This window comes from Musca autumnalis, unplaced genomic scaffold, assembly GCF_047663935.1.
Source record: "Musca autumnalis isolate F117 unplaced genomic scaffold, ASM4766393v1 scaffold_3, whole genome shotgun sequence".
NCBI lineage: Eukaryota > Metazoa > Arthropoda > Insecta > Diptera > Muscidae > Musca > Musca autumnalis.
This window is the reverse complement of record NW_027411866.1, coordinates 170158731-170173524: the sequence shown is the minus strand read 5'-3', so window position 1 is coordinate 170173524 and position 14794 is coordinate 170158731. Positions and strand designations below refer to the sequence as shown.

At 39.7% G+C, this 14794-nt stretch overlaps 1 protein-coding gene across 1 annotated transcript in view; it reads left to right on the top strand.

The window, feature by feature from the left end:
- Positions 1-5880: 5880 nt before the first annotated feature.
- Nprl2 (Nitrogen permease regulator-like 2) overlaps positions 5881-14794 on the top strand; it is a 141394-nt gene continuing 132480 nt past the window's right edge. The window contains exon 1 of the mRNA XM_073975323.1: positions 5881-5893. The gene's annotated coding sequence lies outside the window, so the exon portion shown is untranslated. The remainder of the gene's footprint in view (positions 5894-14794) is intronic.

Here is a 14794-nt window from a genome sequence, read left to right as displayed (position 1 = left end):
ATTAGGAATTAACTGCGCTAAGACACAAATGTTTAACTTTTGTGGGGGAGGTACCCTTAGGCGACCGATATGGGCCATTTTAGAAGTTAAACCAAATTTTGACAAAAAAATTAGGAGATCCAATGATTGGACCAAATTGGTTGCCCCATTCAAGTGATATCGTCCTAGCATTTTACTGACATTTTTTAAATATTGGGGAAAAGTGCCGGAAGTTGTGGAGCGGTATTGTTCCATGAAACTAAGTTTGGATATAATATGACGAAGGCCAAATGTTGGACTAAATCGGTTGAACAGTTCGAGAGTTATCGTGCTCTCCGACAGCTACATATGGTGACATAGGGGTTTTTTATACCTTTCGGGCTGTTTTCCCAAGAAATATGGACTTGCCCTTGAAAAAAAATTTTACTGTCGTAATGGAGGTAGCGAATGCAAATGCAAACAAAAATCAAAGTGATTCGAGAGCAGGTCTTAAAGTGAACTTATCCGAAATTTTGTGTGAGAGGTACCAGAAGGCGTAGACAAATATAGTCCATATTCGAACCGGAAATACATCGGTTTCTTCCTTCAAGAGTAATCGTGCTCACAAATTTTCAGAACATTTTCGAATCGGAAGGAGTGGACCGATATAGACCATCTTAACGTAAACTAAGTTTGGGCAAAATATTACGAAAGCCACATTTTGGACCGAATCGGTTGATCCATTCGAGAGTTACCGTGCGCTCCAGCCAGACAGACAGACGGACGGACATGGCTAAATCAACTCCAAATTGTCTGAAACGGATTTCGCCCAAACATACTTGGGGTCTAAAACCATTATTTCGATGAGGCACATTTTGCCCGTATGAAGTGTATATAACCTCGTCAGCATAAATGCTGAGGATATAAAAACTTGTTGGATTCAACCTATTTTTACCCATATTGATGCCAACACAGCTTCCACTAAAATTAATTTTAATATTAATTCCACTAAAATTAAATTTAATTATGGAATTTCAGTCATACTATATAGAATATGCTAACAGTTCGCGAATTCTGAATGGGTGAAACTCGGATTCATCGATTGTAGAACATTTTTGGTTTTTACCATATATTTACCACAAATATTATAAAAACTGTTTAAATGGGGCGCACAACATCTTCTTTATGAATTCATAACGAAAAACCATCAATAAGATATTTATAGTGTCACAACGACAATCTGGAAAAAAATGTAAAATATGGCCCTAAACCCTATGTCAAAAAATAAGGGCTAAAAATGAAAGATTTTTTTAGATTTTGATCCAGCATGGAATTATTTATCTACAATTAACAGTCCAAAATGAAAACAAATAGTTTCATCGTAAAATATACACATTTGTAATCTAATTTTCTTAAGGAAATAGTATACGTAACTCACAGTGAAATTTTGTGTAAAATTTTTCTTCTTTTGACACTTTGACTCCTAGAACCAAGTTTTTCATGTACCAACTCGAAAAAGAGGGAAAAATTGTCATCAAAAAAATTGGGAAATATTTTCGTGTTTTTTCAGCAAAATTGATACCGATATTTTCATGATACTGACCCAGCAAAAAGTTTGCCTCCAAAGAGGCAGTTAAATGATATGTACAAATGATCTGGAAGTGCATCAAATTATGCATTTTCACTCATGATTTTTACAAGAGAGTGACTACGGAAAGAGGCACTCCATTGCACTGAATTTTAACTGACCCTTTGGCACTGCATTTTAACCGACCCTTTGGCATTGCATTTTAACTAACCATTTGGGGTAGAATAGGAGGCAGTCCAAAGCACGTGTTTTGATACAGGCATTCTGCGGAAATTGTGCAAGCCATTACAAAATATCCCAGAACAAATAAAATTCATTATTTGTGTAAAACAAAAATATTAAGAACTTTATTACATTAACACAAATTATGAAAATTCTCCATTGAATTCAATCGCAAACATGCGTGTTTCCTCTTCTATTCATTTAATCCAAGCTGAACTGTTTTTGCTTCATCTGCTAAATGGGTTGTCTTCCCATCACCAGTTATGATTTCGACATGTACTCCAACAGCACTCCATTCGGAAATTTTCTCCTCGTGAGTTACCGGAAAATGTTCACAAATTAAATATTTTTTATTTTGCATTAACAAATGTTTGGAAATGTTAACACGCTTATCTCTTTTTGGAAAATCTATTCCGCTGCCTGTAGAGATGTACAAACTGATTTATGTACATGTAGGGATCTCTAACAACTGCTAATAAAATGTAGCGAATGGAGTGCCTTTTTCACGACTCCGTTTGGACTGCATCCGGATGCTGTTAAATTGTGGGGAATTGGAGTGCCTTTTTCACGACTCCGCTGAACTGCATCCGGATGTTGTTAAAATGTGACAAGTGGATGTGATTCTTTGGATTGCATCCAAATGCGGTTAAAATGTGAGGACTGGAGTGTCTTTTTCACGACTCCGGTTGAACTGCATCAAAACATGCCGTGACAGAACTAGTCCACATTGCACTACTTCCAATTTATGTTGCTGGGGATGTAAATAGACATTTTATTTCTTTGGTGACCCATAGTGAAATTTTACGAAAAATATGTTTGTCTTTGACGTCATCTCTGTAAAATTATATTTTGTGGGACAGTTTTGAATAAACTCAGATTAGTCCAACTTTAACCCTAAAATGTGTTTTTTTTTTAATTTTAGAGATTCCTGGCGATTAGATAAGATTTACAGATTTGGTGTATTCTGAGACCTATAGTAAAATTTTATGACGAACAATTTTGTAGAACATTTGGATTTGATATGATCACATTTTAAGGGAGTTTTTGAATGATTTTCGAAAAAAGGACCTAAAATACCCCTTTGATGAACCGCATTAGTGTTACAATTTTTTCCTCTGTAAAGTTGCCAAAGACACTATATACCTAAAATGCAACGATTCCAAGATATCTTAGCTCGAATATTTCGAAAAAAAATAGAAATGGGCGGAACTTTCCCTGCCTACTTCGGTTACTTTCCGATGTAAACTTTAAAAACGCCGATACACGTGTCTCATATTTCTAGGTCTACCTTCATAATCTACTCAGTTTTCCTTGTCATTTTTTGGTTGCAGCACAGTGTTATGAAAATTCAATATCTGAAACGGCTGAACCGACCATCTTCAAAATAGGAAAATTTGCGAAAAATGTTTTTGGAAATATAACGGAATGGATTGGGTATTTCGAAGATCGTTTCCACTTCAATAAGTGTAGGCCTTCGCGCTTTAGCAGAAGCAGAGGATTACAAAATTGACGAAATACGGACTGTATCCGACTTAACTAAGAACCTAAGAACAGGGTGTGATTGTACATCCACGGTGCTTTATATTAATTTTTTATTCATGGTTGAAAGTGAAAACGGATGCAAATAATACATTTTTCGCAATAAAGTGCAGACGATATTTCATTTTAGCCACCACAAAAAACTTTTCAAGTGAATATAAATAAAATGAGAAGAACTTCCTGTATTGGCAAATCAATAAAATGCACATCAAGTGATTTCGATTATTTAATGCATTAATAACAATGTTACATAAAATTGTTTACCTGTTTGCATCAATATCGCACATTGACAACAACACATCAAGTATCACTTATTCCTATAAAACAATACACCCATGGAATAACATCGCTTAAAGAAATCCTCATTGCAACTGCTGTTTATCCATCGGCATAGTAATCGTCTCATGACATGTCGTCGTCACTCAACTATAATAGACAATAATTATGGCAATTTGATCGATTGACATAGTAATTAGTATTACTTAATGTTGATTGGTAACTGTCTGTTAATGTTTGGCTTAACTAGCAATCATTCAAGTAAACAATTTTTTTGTTTCCTTTCACAACATGTCTGCATTTACGGAAACCAATATTCACTGAAAAAACTATATACGTATTTTTGTATGTGTACGTACATTAGACTGCCCCAAAAAGCAATATTTTATTGATTCAGAAGCATTAAATATAAAATTTTATATTTTATTTTATTAACGTTAACACGTATTCCGATCGATCTTTTTCCATAGTAATTTGTACACGGTGCTCTTGAACTAACTTTAAATGAAAGGAGCTTACACCTGGGAAGTTTTTGCGGATTCTGAAACTTCAATCTTCAGCGATGAGAAAAATCAAAAAAAAGAAAATCGCCGGAGCGCTTTTCAAATAAATCAAAGTTCACATTTTTAGGATTTTTTAGGTTAGGTTTTTTAGGCCCTATCAAAATGGAACTGTGGAAAATGTTGTAGCAGTGAAAAATGCACTAACTGTATTGCCTCCTTATAAAACAATATCATGTATGGTGCGCCTTAATTAACTTTAAATTAAAACCGCTTACACCTGGGAAGTTTTTACGGATTTTGAAACAGTATGTTCATAAAAAAAGAAAAAAAAAATCGCTGGAGGGATTTTTAAAAAATTTGAGGTCAAAGCTCACATTTTTAGATTTATTTTAGGTTTTCGCGATTTTGCTTGCAAACCGCAAGTGCTATCGAAGTGGGACTAAAGAAAATGTTGTAGCTGTGGAAATTCTCTAGAGGATTGATTTGTTATGATTTGTTCCTAGGCTTTACGATTTTTGAGATATAGAAGTTCAGTAGTTGTTGTTGTTGTAACAGTGTTTTTGTTATGTTTATTTGTTCGTTCCTCTGTTCAATCTGGCTCTGGGTCTATCTCCAGTTCAAGAAAAGTGGCTGCTTCGATGGGATGTAGCCATAGATCCACTGGAGTTAGATGGGTAGGTTTGGCGGGGCAGTTAAAAAGGTGTTGTGTGTCGTGCGGGCCCATGCCGCATACTGGGCAGATGTCTTGCACGGTGCGATCGATTTCCGCCCAATAAGAATTTAGGCGACTGCAATATCCCGAGCGTAGTTGGGCCAAAACTACTCTAGTTTGTCGTGGCAGCTGACGCTCCTCAGCTGCGATAGATGAAGGATGTACTCCAAGTACTTTATTCACACTATAATTGCTTAAGGCCTTGGCAACTGCGTCCGTGTGAATGCTATTCAATCCTGCTTGATATGCTTGTTGATCTAGGGGTTCTCTCCTGTATCGTTGGACCTCTCCCTCTAGAGCATGGATATCCTTCCTGATCTCCCTGAATGGGCCGGGCCTACCCACAAGATGGTGATTGGGATGGCTCACACGATAACATCCAAGCAGGTACTGCAACGAAAGCATCTCATTGTGTTGCTTTACAGGAAGAATTTTTGCCTCCTCATGTAGATGGTCCACTGAAGATTTGAGAAGGCACCCTGTCGCTGTTCTCAGGGCTGCATTTTGGCAAGTTTGAATCTTTTTCCAGTTCGAATTACACAATCTCGGGGACCAGACTGGAGCCGCATAGCTTACCACAGACCGACCTATCGCGTTATATGTGGTCAACAAGGTTTCTTTATCTGCACCCCAAGTGCTGCCGGCCAGGGACTTGAGGACCTTGTTCCTACTTTTCAACTTGTCGCAGATAGCTGTGGCGTGTGCGCACGACGTGAATGTAGTGTCGAATGTGACCCCTAAAATTTTAGGGCAGTTTGTGGTCGGAATTCTGCTATCGTCGACCACGACATTCAACTCACGTCCAAACTGCGCTGTCCATGTGGTGAACAGAGTGGCTGTAGATTTTGTGGGGGAAATCTGCATATTCCTCGAATGGAAAAAGGTGGTAAGATCAGTTAAATAGTTGTTCAGTCTCTCACAGATGTCATCAGGATGGGTACCCGACGCCAGGATCGTGCAATCATCCGCATACGTCACGATCTCAATGCCGTCTGGAGGGGGTGGAATACAGGAGAGGTAGAGGTTAAACAGTTCCGGAGATATCACCCCACCTTGGGGAACTCCCTGTTTCACTCTACGGGGTTTGGACTTCTTATTCCTGAATTCCACGTACGACTGGCGTCCACACATATAGTTGACTATCCAACGTTTCAAGCTTGGCCGGAGGGTTGTCTGCTCAATGTCCTCAAACAGCGTGGAGTGCCTGACTGTATCAAAGGCTTTTGATAAGTCAAGAGCCACCATCACTGTTCTATCGCACGGCCGCACGGTGGTCGAAAGCACTGATCTAGCGGCGCGAAATTAATAACTTGCAAACGAATTGAGATACGTCACTGAATTTGGTACAAACTCAGCTTGTACCTGTAGGTAATAATGGGCCAAATATGAACAATATCGGCTGATGTTTTGGTATAGCCCCCATATAACGGTACCTTAAGATTTTCGGTATTTTGGGGATTTAAGCCACAATTTCGTAGCAAATTACCTGTAATTTGGTACTTAGGGTTCCTAGTGGTCACAAAATATGTTCACCAAAAATTATGGACATAGGTGCACGTTTTGATATAGCCCCCATGTAACCGTACCTCCCAATTTAAGGTATTTTGAATATCATGACCACATTTTTAAACCAACTTGGCTGTAATTTTGCATTCCATATTCTCACTGCGTATAAAATCTTCTTACAAAACATTTTTAACACGGATTTAAGTTTCGATGTAGACCCTTTTATGGTACCCCCGATTCGTTGAACTTTTACTTGTTATCCCATATTTAATAACATATTTAGCTATAATATGGTATTATAGTGTCTCCGGGGGTAGAACTCCTCCTTGCAAACATTTCTCAAGATAGGTCTATATTTTAATTTAGCTCCCATACAAATGCACAGCTAAATTTGTATGAATTTCATGCAAAATCTCTCATTTTAAAAGTGCAGTCAACAAAAGATTTGCAAATATTTGCAGCCCTAATGTGGTTATTCCGTATCCAGAGAGTCAAATTTCTTTCCCCAAAAAATAATCGAACCTAAGTTCGGCCAAGTTTACAAGATGCACTCTCTGGAACAAGCGCGTACAACCCATAAAAACACTAAAAAATTGAACTTTTTGAAAATTTATTGCTATATAACTAAGTACCTCCAGACCCCAAACTAATTTTTATAGTTTAAATCACACCCTCTGCTATTAATTAAAAAAAAGTCTTGTCCAGTTTCATTACGAATTTATTTAACATTTAAACAAATATGAAGTTAATTTTTTTGCAACAATTTTTTAAAATCTGCTGCAACAAAAACTCTTGAATTTGATAGTGAATAGCTGAGTGAATATTTACAACAACAAAAATTAAAAAAACAAATTATTTGTCTGCAAAGTGTCTGTAATCGATACAATGGAAAATATTTCGCAATTTTATAGTTCGATTTTTTGACTTTCGCGCCGCTAGATCTGTGGTTTCGACCAGTGTGGGCCGTCTCTGGTTGAGTCCTTTACATATATATGTGGTAATGGCGTGCAGCGCTGTTGTCGTGCTGTGCTGCTTACGGAATCCATGTTGATGATCGGCAACTTGATAGCTATTTCTGATACTGGGGAGGATCAAGGCCTCAAGTGTCTTTGCTACGGGCGACAAAAGCGAAATCGGTCTGTACGATTCACTTTTGCTGGCATCCTTGCCTGGCTTCCGTAGTGGGACCACCCTGCCCATTTTCCAGACTTCGGGAACAACGAGGGTGGCTAGCGACAAGTTGAAGACTTTGGTGAGATACTCGACTCCCGGCTCATCCAGCTGCTTCAACATTACCATGGAGATTCCATCAGGGCCCAACGCTTTGGATGATTTAGCGTTCCTGATGGCATTGGCAACATCATCCATTGTAAATTGTGGTGGTTCATCCTCGGCAGGAAGAGATCTGATGCGACGTAATACTCTTCTCTTCGCCCTGTCACTCTCGGGATGCTCGACAAACTGTCGATTGAAATTACTTGCGCACCTCTTCGGGTCAGTCAACGTAACGTCGCCAAACGTGACTGAGGTCCTATCTTCCCTTCTTCCAGGGTTCGAGAGTGACTTAACCGTTGCCCACAATTCACCTATAACGGCTCCAATGTTGCAGCTCTTCAGATGATTTAACCATTTGTTCCGCTTATGCTCGCCGACCAGCCTGTTAACTTCCAGTGTCAGCTCCCTGACTCTGGGGTCATTGGGGTTGATACGACGAAGCTCATCACGCTCGTTTGCTAATCCCGTCGCCTCTGCTGGGAAATTTGGTCTTACTTCGGGTATTCGACCAGCAGGGATATGGCGAGCGGCTGCAGCAGTGATGATGTCCCGGAACGTCCTTTCCGCTACCCGAACATCAGAAGGATTGGGCAATTCTCTGAAGCGGTGATTGGTGAACTCTCTGAAACTCGGCCAATCAGCTTTTTTATGATTGACGAACGTGCGGCGTTCAGAGGTGATGAAGTCGGGTGGTCTGCTAATGGAGACAATTATGGGGAGATGGTCTGATCCAAGGGAAATGACGGGTTGCCAGGTAACGTCATTTGTCAGACCAGGTGACACGATGGTTATGTCAGGCGAACTGTAACACTCTCCTCTAATTCTGGTAGGGGCGTCCTCATTGACCGTGCAAAACGTAGAGCTATCAATCTGCTCAGCCAGCGCTGTACCTCTCTGGTCGTTTCCGAGGGCCGAATGCCACATCTCATGATGCGCATTAAAATTCCCCAGGACCAGACGATTATGACCTTGCAAGAGCGGGCTAATGTCAGGCCTATAATCATGGATACAGCTATATCTCGGCGGGATGTATACATTCAGCAACTCTATCTCGGCAGCTCCACACCTGACTGCTACTCCCATACATTCCATGTATGGGTCATTAGAGACAGGCTCAAGCGAGATAGGTCTGTATTGGACAGACTGGTGCAATAGGAAAGCCAATCCCCCACCTCCACTTCTGGTGCGATCTTTCCTCAGAACATTGTAACCATCGCAATGCTCTAAGCTGTGGTTGTTGTTCAGCTTGGTTTCCTGCACCGCCGCGACCTTGATATTCTTCCGACTCATAAAATCTACTATCTCCTCGATCTTACCTCGGAGTCCATTGTAATTCAATTGCAAAAAGGCTGCATTTTCGGGGATTGGGACAACAACGGCTGGTGTTAAAGGCTGCGTGTGTGGTTGTTGTCGAGGGGACTGCGGGGGAGTTTCGTAATCAGACGACGAGGGAGTCTCGTAATCCGACGACGACTCCCTGGGAACTGTGTTCACACAGCATGCAGCAACATAGTCCCTGTCGTAGTCCCTCACGTGGCCGAGTCCAGAGCAACCCCTTAGATGCACCCACTCCTGACATCTATTGCATCTCACCGAAGGTTGGATGTGGGTGAAGATGCGAATGTGACAAACTGAGCACAGATATATTGGTCCTGGGTTTTCTTCCGTCCCGGCTCGGACCAATAGAATTCGGAGCAGGCATTCCGGGATATGCTGCTCCCAACACAGAAAAACGAAACAAATACGAACATGTACACACTGAGGTGGCAGCCGCTGGCCGGAACATTGGTTTTGTGTTGTTCCGGGTCAATCCGGTACGAAAGAACCCGCTGCCGTGGGATTGTTCAGTAGGAAGTTCAGTAGTTGGATTCTGTAACCCATACCCTACACCACTATGTGGAGCGTAGACCCACACATATATATACCAAAATGAATGTCTCGACGAGCTGAGTTGATCTGGCTATGTGCGTCCGTCCCTCCGTCCGTCCGTCCGTCTGTCCAACTAAACCTTGTAATCATGCAACAGGCCGCAATTTTATTCGGATCATAACCAACTTTTGGGTGTTAATGAAGGTCCCGGAGGGAAAGAAGCCTATTGATTTTGGTGATGGTCGGATAATATTCAGGGGTCGGAATGGTCAACAATCTTATTTGGAGAAAAAGTCAACATTTTATTTCAAAGCGAATATCTCCGCTTCTATATGGGGTATATCAAAAGCAAAACCTGCTAATGAAAGTAGAAAATATCAACTTTGTAACGATGTAACGTAGTTTGTCGTAGGTGGTCAAACAACAAAGGTATCGCAATAACCGCTAATAGAACCCAACTTTTCATTTTTGCGACTTTAATAATAATGACGAATATCACAGCTTTAGTTCGGGACCTTCCAAAAACAAAGTCTGACTATGAAAGTAGAAAATCCCATCTTTACAATGATGCAAAATAGGTTGGCGTTGGTGGCCAAATAACGGAGATATCGCAATAGTCGGTAATACATCCCATTTATCCACTTTTTTTAATCACGCTACAGGTCGCAATTTTGATTGGATCGTGACAACATTTTGGGTGTGAATGGGGGTCCTACAGAGCAAGAAGCCCTTTTGATTTTGGTGGTGGTCGTATAACCTGCTAATGAAAGTAGAAAATATCACCTTTACAACGATGTAACATAGGTTGTCGTAGGTGGTCAAACAACGGATATATCGCAATAGCCGCTAATAGAACACAACTTTTAATTTTTGCGATTTTAATAATAATGATATATATCACAGCTTTGGTTGAGGTCCCTCGAAAAACAAAGCCTGACTATGAAAGTAGAAAATCCCATCTTTACAATGATGCAAAGTAGATTGGCGTAGGTGGACAAAAAACGGAGACATCGCAATAGTCGGTAATACATCCCATTTTTTCATTTTTTTAATTAACGCTACAGGTCGAAATTTTGATGGGCTTGTCATGAAATTTTGGTGGTAAATGGGGGCCTCAGATGGCAAGAAGGCTGCTGATTTTGGTGATGACCGGATAATAATCAGGGGTCTGAATGGGCAAAAAACTTATTTGGAGAAAAAGTTTTTTCCAAAGCGAATATCTCAGCGTCTATAAGGGGTATACCAAAAGAAAAATTTGACAATAAAAGCAGAAAATATCACCTTTCGAACGAACGATGTAACGTAGATTGTCGTAGGTGGTCAAACAACGAAGTTATCACAATAGTCGCAAATAAAACACAACTTTTCATTTTTTGCGATTTATATTACAATGACGAATATCACAGCTTTGGTTGGGGACCTTCCAAAAGCAAAGCATGACTATGAAAGTAGAAAATCCCATCTTTATAATGACTCAAAGTAGGTTGACGTAGATGGCCAAATAACGGAGATATCGTGGTCGGTAATACAACCCATTTTTCCATTTTTTTAATAACGCTGCAGGTCGCAATTTTGATCGGATCTTCACGAAATTATGTGGGTTAATGGGGAAAGAGAGGAAGAAGCCTATTGAGTTTGATGATGTCGGATAATGTTCAGGGGACGGAATGGGCAAATAACGTATGTGAAGAAAATTCAACGTTTTATTCTTATGCGAATATCTCCGCTTCTAGTAAGAGTATTCAAAAAGGAAAGTCCATCAATGGAAGAAGATAAGTTCTCAGTTACAGTGATGTAAAGTGGGTTGGCGTAAGTGGTCAAAAGAAAAGCCCGTAATGAATTGCATTCTTCCATTTTTTAATCGCGCTATAGGTCGCAATTTTGATCGAATCGTCAGGAAATTTTGGGAGGTGATGCGAATGCCACAGAGGAAGAAGCCTTTTGTTGTAATTACGCTATATGTCAGTGATAGTCGGATACAGGGTTTCGGAGGCAGAGTCTACGAGTCGAGCAATTTTGCTGGAGTCGGAGTCTGAGTCGAAAAAAATAACTTGACTCCGACTTCAAGCAATTTCTTTAAACATTTTAGAACATATAACATTAAATTCGGGACACAAAAATTAAAAAAAAAAAAACATTATTTATTTTAAACGAAAAATATAAGAAACGGTTAAGCAAACGGTATATACTAAGTTAGAGGGCGATTCACAGGATATCAAATCTTCTCATCTCTATTTTGATTATATGAAATGCATGTTGAGAATATTTTGTGGTCCAATTGAGGCTTTATTTTTTTGCAAGCAAAAGTAAAGTTCTATGATATTCGAATTATAATTGGGCATTTAACGTCTTCTCTAAAAGTTCTACAATTCTTCTGTCAGAAGACCTACTGGTCTTCTCACAAAGGTCTATTTCGAAGAGCTTTTACATAATATTAGATAAAATCTTAATTATTACATGATACTATAAAAATCTAGAAAGGGCATCAGAATCTAGAAATTTCTGTCCACCATTTCCGTAAAATCTATTTTTTTTTACAAAATCGATGCAGGACTAGATTTTATGTTCTTGATAAGCCCACCAAAAAAATATATGGCAATCGCTTTAGCTTTTATAAAAAGAAAGATTCTATTTTTTCATTAGTATTTGAACCAATGCAAAGGATACAATAGAGATTAATTTTGTGTTTTTATTTATACACATTTTTTTTAATTTATAGATTAATTATTTACAATAGGCTTGATGTTGTCGGAGACACGAAATCACAACCAACGTTGTTAAAACTCTCGTCGTAATGTTAATGTCTTTGCAAAGGGTTCGTGAAAACGACATGCCAAAGCATTTGTGGAAATGACATGCTTTGGATCCAAAAATGAATAGCATCTTTTGGGGTCCACGCTCATATAAAATTCATCGATGAAGATGCCAAAAAAATGGAATGCTAGATCACTTGCACCTATGATTGTATGGCATCTTTGGCATCGAACATTTTGCTGGGTTCTAAAATGTTGGCTTACATCCATTTTAAAACCTTTTTTGCTTATTGCTTATAATTTTTACCGCATGCAGTTTTTATTTTCACGTATTATAAAATTTACTCGTGCGAAAAACGCCAAAACCGACAAAAGCGTTCGAAATTGTATTTTGTTGTCCTCTTTATACCCTCAGCATTTATGCTAACGAGGGTTTCTACACTATCATACGGGCAAAATGTGACGCATCGAAATAATAAGTATGTTTGGAAGAAATCCGTTTCAGACAATTTTGGGTTGATGTAGCAATGTCCGTTCGTCTGTCTGTCTGGCTGGAGCACACGATAACTCTCGAATGGATCAACCGATTCGGTCCAAAATTTGGCTTTCGTAATATTTTGCCCAAACTTAGTTTAAGTTCGAAGATGGGCTATATCGGTCCACTTCTTCCGGTACCTCCCCCACAAAAGTTCGAAAATGTTCGGAAAATTTGTGCGAACAATAACTCTTGAAGGAAGTAACCGATTTGATCCATACGTTGCACATCGTGAAATTTCTACCATTTTTATACCCTCAGCCTTTAGGCTAAAGAGGGTATATATTTATTTTGATACGATGAAAATGTGCCTCATCGAAATAATGGTTTTAGACCCCATGTATGTTTGGGCGAAATGTGTTTCAGACAATTTGGAGTCGATCTAGCCATGCCCGTCCGTCTGTCTGTCTGTCTGTCCTGCTGGCTGGAGCGCACGATAACTCTGGAACGGATGAACCGACTCGGTTCAAATTTTGGCTTTCGTAATATTTTGCCCAAACTTAGTTTAAGTTCGAAGATGGGCTATATCGGTCCACTTCTTCCGGTACCTCCCCCACAAAAGTTCGAAAATGTTCGCAAAGTTTGTGCGCACGACAACTCTTGAAGGGAGTAACCGATTTGAACCATACTTCGTATAGCGTAAACTTTCTACGAGAGTAATATGGGGTTCCAATATGGTCTCAATAGTTCCACTCCTTTGGGTACCTCCCACACAAAATTTCGGAAAAGTTCGGTTTAGGGCCTGGTCTCGAATCGCTTTGATTTTGGTTGTAGCAACTTATATTCAGCGCCCTCTTTACGACAGTGCAAGTTTCATCTGGAGGAAGTCCATATTTTCCTGAGAAAATAGCCTGAAAGGTACCTCCCACACAAAATTTCGGATAGGTTCACTTTAAGACCTGCTCTCGAGACACTTTAATTTTTGTTGAAGCAACTTTCATTCGCTGCCTAAATTTCGACGATAAATGTTTTTCGCTGGAGAGCACGAGAATTTCTTCTTCCCCTTAGGGTACCTCCCCCACAAAAGTTCAACATTCGTGTCGATATGCAGTTTAGGGTCTCTTCGAAGATGCTTTGGAAATGAATGCCGATTGTTCATTGTGGTCCTGCTATTTACAGTCATATTATGTTTTCCGTGGACAAGTCCATGCTTCCTGGCATACTGGTCCAAAAGTTATAAGATGACCCACTGAAATGACTAGTGTGCCCAATACATATCAAAAAGATATGACTCTCAAAATCAGATCCACTTCCTCTGTCGTTTATTCCTTTAAGTAGCCCCTCCGCAAAACTTTAATCCTAATCCAAATTATCGTCGGCAAGTTCAAAGGTACAAAATGGCCACAAAAATCTGAAATACCCGAAATACATTCGATCTGTCCGTAGATTAATATTTCCATTCACATAGGCTGAGGGTATATCTCTGTCGCCAAAGCCGACTGATACTTTTTTACTTGTTAGATAAGGTTCCAATATGGACGCAATCGGTCCACTCCATAGGGTACCTCCCACACTCGCTCTGCAATCGCTCTGATTTTTGTTGCAACAACTTGTATTCACTGCCCCCTATACGATGGTACACATTTCATCAGGGGTAAGTCCATACTTCCTGAGAAAATAGCCTGAAAGTTGCAAAAGGCCCCTATGACACCGTGTGTAGTGGTTGGAGCGCAAGATAATTCTCGAACGGATCTGCCGACTCGGTCCAACATTTGGCCTTCGTAATATTTTGTCCAAACATAGTTTAAATTCGATGATAAGCCATATCGGTCCACTCCATCATGTACCTCCCCCACAAAAGTTCACAAATGTTCGGAAAAATCGTGCGCACGATAACTCTTGAAGGGATTGATCGATGTAATCCATACTTCGCACATCCTAATATATCTACCAGATGTAGATCAGGTTCGAATATGGACTATATTTGTTCAATCCTTCGGGTACCTCTCACACAAAATTTCAGATAAGTTCATTTTAAGACCTGCTCTCGAATCACTTTGATTTTTGTTGAAGCGATTTTCATTCGCTACCTCCATTACGACGGTAAAAGTTTTTTTT